We start from the raw sequence: 7,773 nt of genomic DNA on the forward strand, positions 1-7,773 counted from the left end.
CTGTCCCAGACACCTTCTTGTTGTAAATATACCTTACACAAAACTATTTTGAGTATTTTACTAAAATCAGAATACTGTACTCAGTAGATTTCCTTTCAGTGAAAGGATTAATACACAACTAGCTAGCCAGAACACTGAACACAGCAGAGCCAGAAAAAATATACTGCAGCACCAGAAAGTCTCATTTACACTGTGCCCAGAACTCCAAAATTTATCAAATACATTTCCAGTCTCTCCCTGTGAAGTTAAGACTGCATTTAAAAATATATTTTGTTCATACTTGTGCTTCATTCAATCATGAGCATATGTTTTTTATGTTTTAGAGAGCTAAGCACCTCAATTTCCCTGAGTGAGAAGACACTTTACTCCCATCCACACAGATCTAAAAACTAGGCCAAAAATTATATACTTCTACTTTAAAAGCAGTGGATTTAAAGGACAGTAAAATGTAAAGAAGCAAACTGACCAAAACATAAAGCTTATATCTTATCCAAAAATCAAATGGCTTCCTGTGAAAAATGCTTCTTCTTCCCTCCAACAAGCAATTATTATTTTGGATTTCCAATAACATAACAAATTGAAGTATAGTAATAAAACAAGATGCTTAGGCATGGACTCATATTTCAAGAACTTTCTGAAATTTCTTTTAAAAGACACAAACAGTTTTATATTCAGAATTTTGATCAAAAGTTGCTATAAAATTTCTAATGTACCATTCCTGTAGCAAGACCCCTGTATCTTCTTTTTCATTTGATTTATTTTTGAAGAACAATCTGCATACTTGAGATATTAAACTTTCTATAAGCTTCATTTCCTCAAACGAGAACTTAATCTGGCCTTTCATTTTCAATGGGGAAGCAAACTACTTTCAAAAGTTTACATTCCATTATTATCTCTTCCTTGTGCACACATACTTCCTATAATGTTACAGATTCAAAACTCACTTGTCATACTTCAGACCAGCGCAGAAGCTATCTGTTATAGAATGTATGACTGCCTCAGTAGTTATTTGGGGGTTTGTTTTTAAATCAGTTTAGTCATAAAAAAATATGTGAGCTGTCCTACAGTATGCAAAATACCTATTAACTGCAATACCTCTGGCAGGAGAGAGACAGAGTTCTTAAAGCTGTAGTTGAAGGAAGAGATTCCTGTAGAGTACCTAGCCAGTTTTGAAGGATTTTAAGATAAAAGGTGGATTTGCTTATATGTAAAGTTGTGTATGTTTAACAAAAACATACGTCCAGTTCACTTGAGAGCAAATCAACTTATGGCCTTTACTTGAACCTAAGAGTAGTTTATCCGTTCTGTAAGAAGTTGCTTAAAAATTGTTTTAAGAAGTCATTTGAAATAAAACTGTCTACAATAGGCTTCATAGCAAAATAACGAAAAGCAAATGGATATGTGTCCTGGTTTCAGCTGGGATGGAGTTGATTTTCTTCCTATTAACTGGTATAGTGCTGTGTTTTGGATGTAGTATGAGAATACTATTGATAACACACTGATGTTTTAGTTGTTGCTAAGTAATGTTTATGCTACTCAAGGACTTTTCATCTTCCCGTGCCCTGCCAGGTGCACGGGGGGCTGGGAGGGAGTGTGGCCAGGACGGCTGGCCCAGTTGGCCAATGGGCTATTCCATACCATATGACGTCATGCTCAGCATATAAAGCTGGGCGAAGAAGAAGGGGGGGGGGACGGCCGGAGTGATGGTGTTTGTCTTCCCAAGTAACCGTTACGCGTGATGGAGCCCTGCTTTCCCGTTCCAGGCTGAACACCTGCCTGCCGATGGGAAGTAGTGAATGAATTCCTTGTTTTGCTTTGCTTGCGCACGCGGCTTTTGCTTTCCCTATTAAACTGTCTTTATCTCAACCCACGAGTTTTCTCACTTTTACCCTTCCAATTCTCTCCCCCATCCCACTTGGGGGGAGTGAGCGAGCGGCTGCGTGGTGCTCAGTGGCCGGCTGGGGTTAAACCACGACAATATGAGAGCCTACAGAAACATTTGCAAGGTTCAACAAGTTGCTGCTTCTCAGATCTTGATTATATCTCCTCATGTAACTGTGTGTACATTCAGGTCTGTAGCAATGCAGAAGAGGATCAATTAAACCAACTAACAGAAAGCAGTCTGAACACATAATTGCAAGAATTCTCACAGAAAGGAGATGCTAAAAGTTACCTGTAGCCCTAAAAAAAAAAAAAAAGAATGTTTCAAAAGCCCAGTAAACACAGTGGAATAGCAAATTAATCATTGATATCTCATCAGAGCAGTTTAAATACCAATTCCATAGTAACAGTTTGTCTAGAAATTGTAAAAAGGGAAGCAAAACTAATTTTGCTAGTCAAAACTAGTTATGCAGTTATCTCAAATTTCCCATTTCTGTTTCAATCTGGTGGAGGATCTGATATGAAGGACACTTATCGCCCTTCTACCAAGAAGAATAAAAAACAATTTTTACATAAAGTTTCTGTAAAACATAATTAACGTGTACCCACACATTGTCTAATTACCCACTCACTAAATAAGCAATTAGGGTCCTATACACTGCACAGATATATTCATGCCACCAGCTGGAGATGTTTAAGCCTGGTGCCTGAACTAGACACCGAAGCTCCACGTGAAGTCGACAGAGCCATCAGATCATTGAAATTCTCCATGCCAAGAGTCTGCCCAAACTAATTTTCACTTGTTTTTCAGCTAATGCAACTCAGCTATTTTCACAAATGTGGTTAGCAGAAAATACTGTCTGCTAGTCTTTAATAATTCTTAACAGCGATTCAACAAGCCATAGGCACCTCAATGATTTGAAGAGAGCTTAAAAGCAGGGTGGTAGGAAAGGAAGGAAAAGTGGAGAGTATGGAAACCCTAAAAATGTGTCATTTTAATGTCTGGAAAAATTCAAACCAATTTGGGCATAGTGGTAAGAACTGGTTAAAAAAAAATCATTTCTACAGATTCAACATAAGTTTTTTACAAATTAACATCCTTTAAGTACTCTATTTCACTCCATCTGCAGTGACTATCCTCCATCCCATGGGGACTAGGCTGCCCACACACCTAACAGCTGCTCTCTGAGGAGACAACCATGATGACACCAACACTCTAAAGAAATTACTTCTTTCCAGCACACCAGCAATCCCCACGTTGTGTTCCAGCAGTACAGGGGGAGAAGAATGAGATTTGTATGGTGGAGGTGCTCATCAATCAGCATTAGGAGTAAGGAAGCTCAGAGCATGTGTGGTGAATATAATGAAAGAAAGAACCAAGGATTAAGCCAGGGTCAGGGGGAGATACAAGCAAGGTGGGATGAAACAGGTATAGGATAGGAGAAGGAAATAATGGGAATAGGGAGAAACACAGATACCTAGATTTTCCACAAAGACTAAATGCCAGTCCCAACAAGGCCTGGTATTGCATTGCATTTCTGAGACTCTTACTTGTTCATAATAAGAAATATTATGAAAATAACTGAGTTGCATCAGTTGAAAAACAAATGAAAATTAGCTTGGATGGACTCTCAGCATGGAGGCTCTGTCAACTTCACAGGGAGCTTCAGTGTCTGGTTCAGGCACCAAGAATAGTATTTGCATTTCACGTTTGCATTTGGTAATGACACTGAGATCCACCGGTAACTTGTATGCCCCTATTCCACTCTACTTTGTGATTCTACAGATCTACCTCATTATAAATAACATGCATACACACACAATTAATTTAAAAATTATATTTAAACTATGCTACAGTAAGTCATGCAAAGCTAAAAACTGCAATAAAACTGGGCTGCCTTAGCAACCTGGATTCAGCCTCTGATTCAGATTGTGTGCATATTTTTACAACAGCCACCTGATCTCGTATTACTACTTCTTACTTTGGGCAAGGTAAGAACTGCAGATGAAACATTCAGGGTCTGTATACTAAACCAAGCTGTAATATTCCTATCTCATTGCCACAGAAGCTGAAAGGTGTGCAGGGGAATCAAAGGAAACCACTGAAGGAAAGAGGATGATCTTGTGAAATAGCATCCAAATTCACACAACAAAAGCTTCCACAGACCATATTATAAGGAAAATAATTTCAAATTACTTCAGCTGATAAAAACAATTATTAGAAAAATTAAATACATCTGAGCTGTTACATCAACCTTGTCATATTTGCATTTCACTTCGTATTTTAATAGATGGCCTTCTACCATTTCTAACATTCTAGACACTGTAGAAAGTATTAAAAATGAGAATAGTAGGCACTTTTTTTAAACTGTTAGCAAAACACTACCCTAAGATAAAGATATGGAATCCAACGGAGCTTAAAGTTGGCGTCGCACCTTCACAAAATAAATACTGAAGGATTATGATTCCATAACTATACTTAGAATCTTTTTTGCCCAAATCTGGAGAAAAAGCAATGACAATAAAGCTTTGGACTCTGAATATAACCCACTATTATTGAAGGGCAAGGAAAAATTCCTCTCACTTCCCCCATCTCATAATTGGACATAAAGGAAAGAATATTCAAGGTGAAAATCATTATAATTTTTAATGAAAGCCAGCGTGCCTTTAAAATACCCAAAATACATTGCTGTGCTTATTTAAAGCCTATTCTGTATGTAGGCTAAAGTAAGAAAAATATCTGCAGAATTAAGTACATAAATAGAATGCTGAAAATTTGTTCATTTAAAAACACAATTTGTTCATTACAAACACAAACACCTCATAATTTAGTAGTTACAGAATGAACATAGAAGACACATATAAAGGAAAAATAATCAAGTGCATAGGAAACCAGCCAGTATCTGGACTTTAAACTGTAAATTTCCTGTGCGACCCAGACAGCTGCCTTATTCTCTGTGTCCCTAACCTCTACCTAAAAACTCTGACATGTTTTAGAATAACTAGATGAAAGTTTATATGTTTTCAGTGTTGGAAATGAACAAGGCAAAACTGTACTTTTACAAATAAAACTGTATGATACAACTGACTTGTTCATTGTTCTGATCTAATTGCTAACTATCCACAACAATGTCATTACCTGCCTGCAAAGGGTTTTTTTGTTTTCAATACTGGTGGTTATCTGTCCAGTAGCCTTAGTAAATAAACAGTTCTTTAGGGAAAAAAAAAATCAATATTCTCTTGAGAAATAAGCACTATCATTCTAGCCATGCAAACTGCTGGATTTTTACATAAATATAAAAGCCATTAAATCTCCATATGATTCTCATGGTAGTTGCAAAAAGGATTTTTCTTCTTTTAGTTTCTGATGGTTTAGCATTATCATAGGTCCCTAAAGACTGAGAAAGTATCTGGTTAAAGAAGAGGAAGCGAGGAGGGTAGCCCTGGATCTCAAATTATTTGTTATCAAAATGTACTGGAAAAGAGAGAGATTCCTAAGAGTTTTTGCAATCTACCATTTTTGCTAATATTATTAAGTGTTCTGATATATTTAAAGTCTTATTATTCTTCATTAAGACAATAAAGTGTGTTTTCCCTATACTCATTCTTTCTCAAAGCACTCTGGTTGGTGTTTGTAGATGCAGTCCAAGTATTATGCATTATCTTCTACGCATATTAATGAGATTGCACAAAAATAAGTAGGGAATAAATTAGGAAACTAAAATACAAGCTACAGTCAGCATGAATTGTTAGGGAAGATGAAAACTGGCAATTATGGCAGCATAGATTGACTGTTATTCCATGACAGAAAAAGTATTTAGGCAGAGAATATCTGTACAAGTTTAGAGTCCAGGATATGTAGTCAAGAGAACATAACTCAAGTTACAAATGAAACCAGTTTCCGTCAACTAAGTCCTTACTGCTTCAGAAATACACTGCTAGGCTCCTTTGAGATTACATATTGTTTCTCCAGAAGTCTACTTAGGGTAGACTCAGAGTCTAGAAGGGAAATCATTATAGTTAAATATATCCTAGTTACACTCTGTGTTTCATTGAGTGCTAACTTAAAACAACGAGAATGGTTAGGTGTCCCACACACAGATGATATTAGTCCTGTTTATTTCTCCACAGACTCCTTATGGCAGGACAACCTACACGATAAACCACAAAAGAACGTCTCTGCCAGACGGTGCAGGAGTTCAGTTTTGCGTCCTCCTTTCCACAGCCCAACCACCCCCAAGAGCAGCAGTTTGTGGTCTGGAGCCACCAATCCAGGTAGCATATGATGCATATCAGCAGTCCTGACCACCTGAGCACTGCCAGGCACTAGACACCTTGTAGCTGACAGCTCTGCCCACCTGCACGCTGACCAACCCCTGCAAGCAAGGTGGCACAATGACAGGCAGTAACAAATAACACCAACATGACAAAGAGCAAAAAGTCTTTGAAAAGAGATGTAGAATTAATAAAGTACAACTATTGCAGACAATTCTGTTCCAATGCAGGTACTGAACAAAAGCTGATCAACTGTAAATATTTACCACCTCTCTCCATCAGATGTTATAAAGTTAACTGCTTCAGTGCTAATTAGATGTTGAGCAGCAGTGAACTGTCTCCTTGAGAAGTACCTGAAACCTTGAGCTGATCAGCATGACTACTTATTCTATGGTAAAATATAATACTTTGAAAGGTACAGACAGCATAAGTGAAGTAGAGGTGTGGATATGGAACCGGGGCTTATGGAGGTTAGAGAGATGAGGACACTGTAGTAGAAAGTTAGAATCATGGGGCTCTAGTTTCAGTAAAGATAATAGTGATCATGAGTTTGGTAGAAGGCACATACCCATGGGATGAGGCTGACCTACCTATTAGACTTGTGCATGCACCACTGCTGTACAGAATTTCAACATAGCATATGCCATTCCTCCACATAATCTATCTTCCTCACTACTTGGGGAGCATTGTACCACCGGCCAGTGAACTGCATACATAAATTATTTCAGATCTTTATATATGGTCTCTGCCTGCACTGCCAGCAACTTATTACAAGAAAAACAGACAAAAATACATAGATCTTGCTATCATTGTGAAAACTTTTCTCAAAGATACTTGATTAGTAAGTAACATCCTTCTGACTTGCCATGTCAGAAAGGCTTAAAAATAAAAAATGAAAAAAAAAAAAAAAGGGAGGGGGAGCGGGGCATATTTTATAGCAATGTTTAAGTTCAGAAAATTAAAAAAAGTAAGTACCAAGGATTTACTGGTTTAAGTCAACAGAAAGATACTCTTTTCACCATTCAAAGACCTTGAGAAAAAGTCTGAAAAATGCAGTAGACAAAAAGTTCACCAGAAATATTTTCACAAGTAGTTATATTACAAAGCAATTGAGGAAAGGGTGTCTAATTTTTCATTACTGCTACAGAGTAATTAACCTCTCACCACTGCAGTCTAACACACAACGCAGAACAGTTACTAACACAGCAGTAAAAGCATTTCCTTTCCCAGTTAGTAAACGTGAGTTCAGACTACCGCCTCTTCCTCAAAGGGCCTGGGGCGGGGCGGGGAGTGAACACCATTCCCCAGTGAACAGGTCTGAGGGGTTTTTTTCCCCATCAGTATTTCTACTTGTTTCAGCCCCACTATTACGTATGATTAAAAAAAAAAAAAAAAAATCACAGAAAGGGCTGCACCCCACCGCCTATGGGCACGACTCACCGCCGCGCCCTCGAACCCGGCCCCGCCCCTCCTTCGCTCAGGGATGCGGCGCAGGCGTACAAAGAGCTTCACCCCGCACTTTCTAGTCCGTACGCGGCTCACATCCTGGCCGTGCCCGGGTTGTGCACAGGCGCAATTGCAGTTGCAGTCGAGGCTTGCGGCCGCCTGGAGGGTATA

Source organism: Fulmarus glacialis, unplaced genomic scaffold, assembly GCF_000690835.1.
Source record: "Fulmarus glacialis isolate BGI_N327 unplaced genomic scaffold, ASM69083v1 scaffold10346, whole genome shotgun sequence".
Classification (NCBI taxonomy): Eukaryota; Metazoa; Chordata; class Aves; order Procellariiformes; family Procellariidae; genus Fulmarus; species Fulmarus glacialis.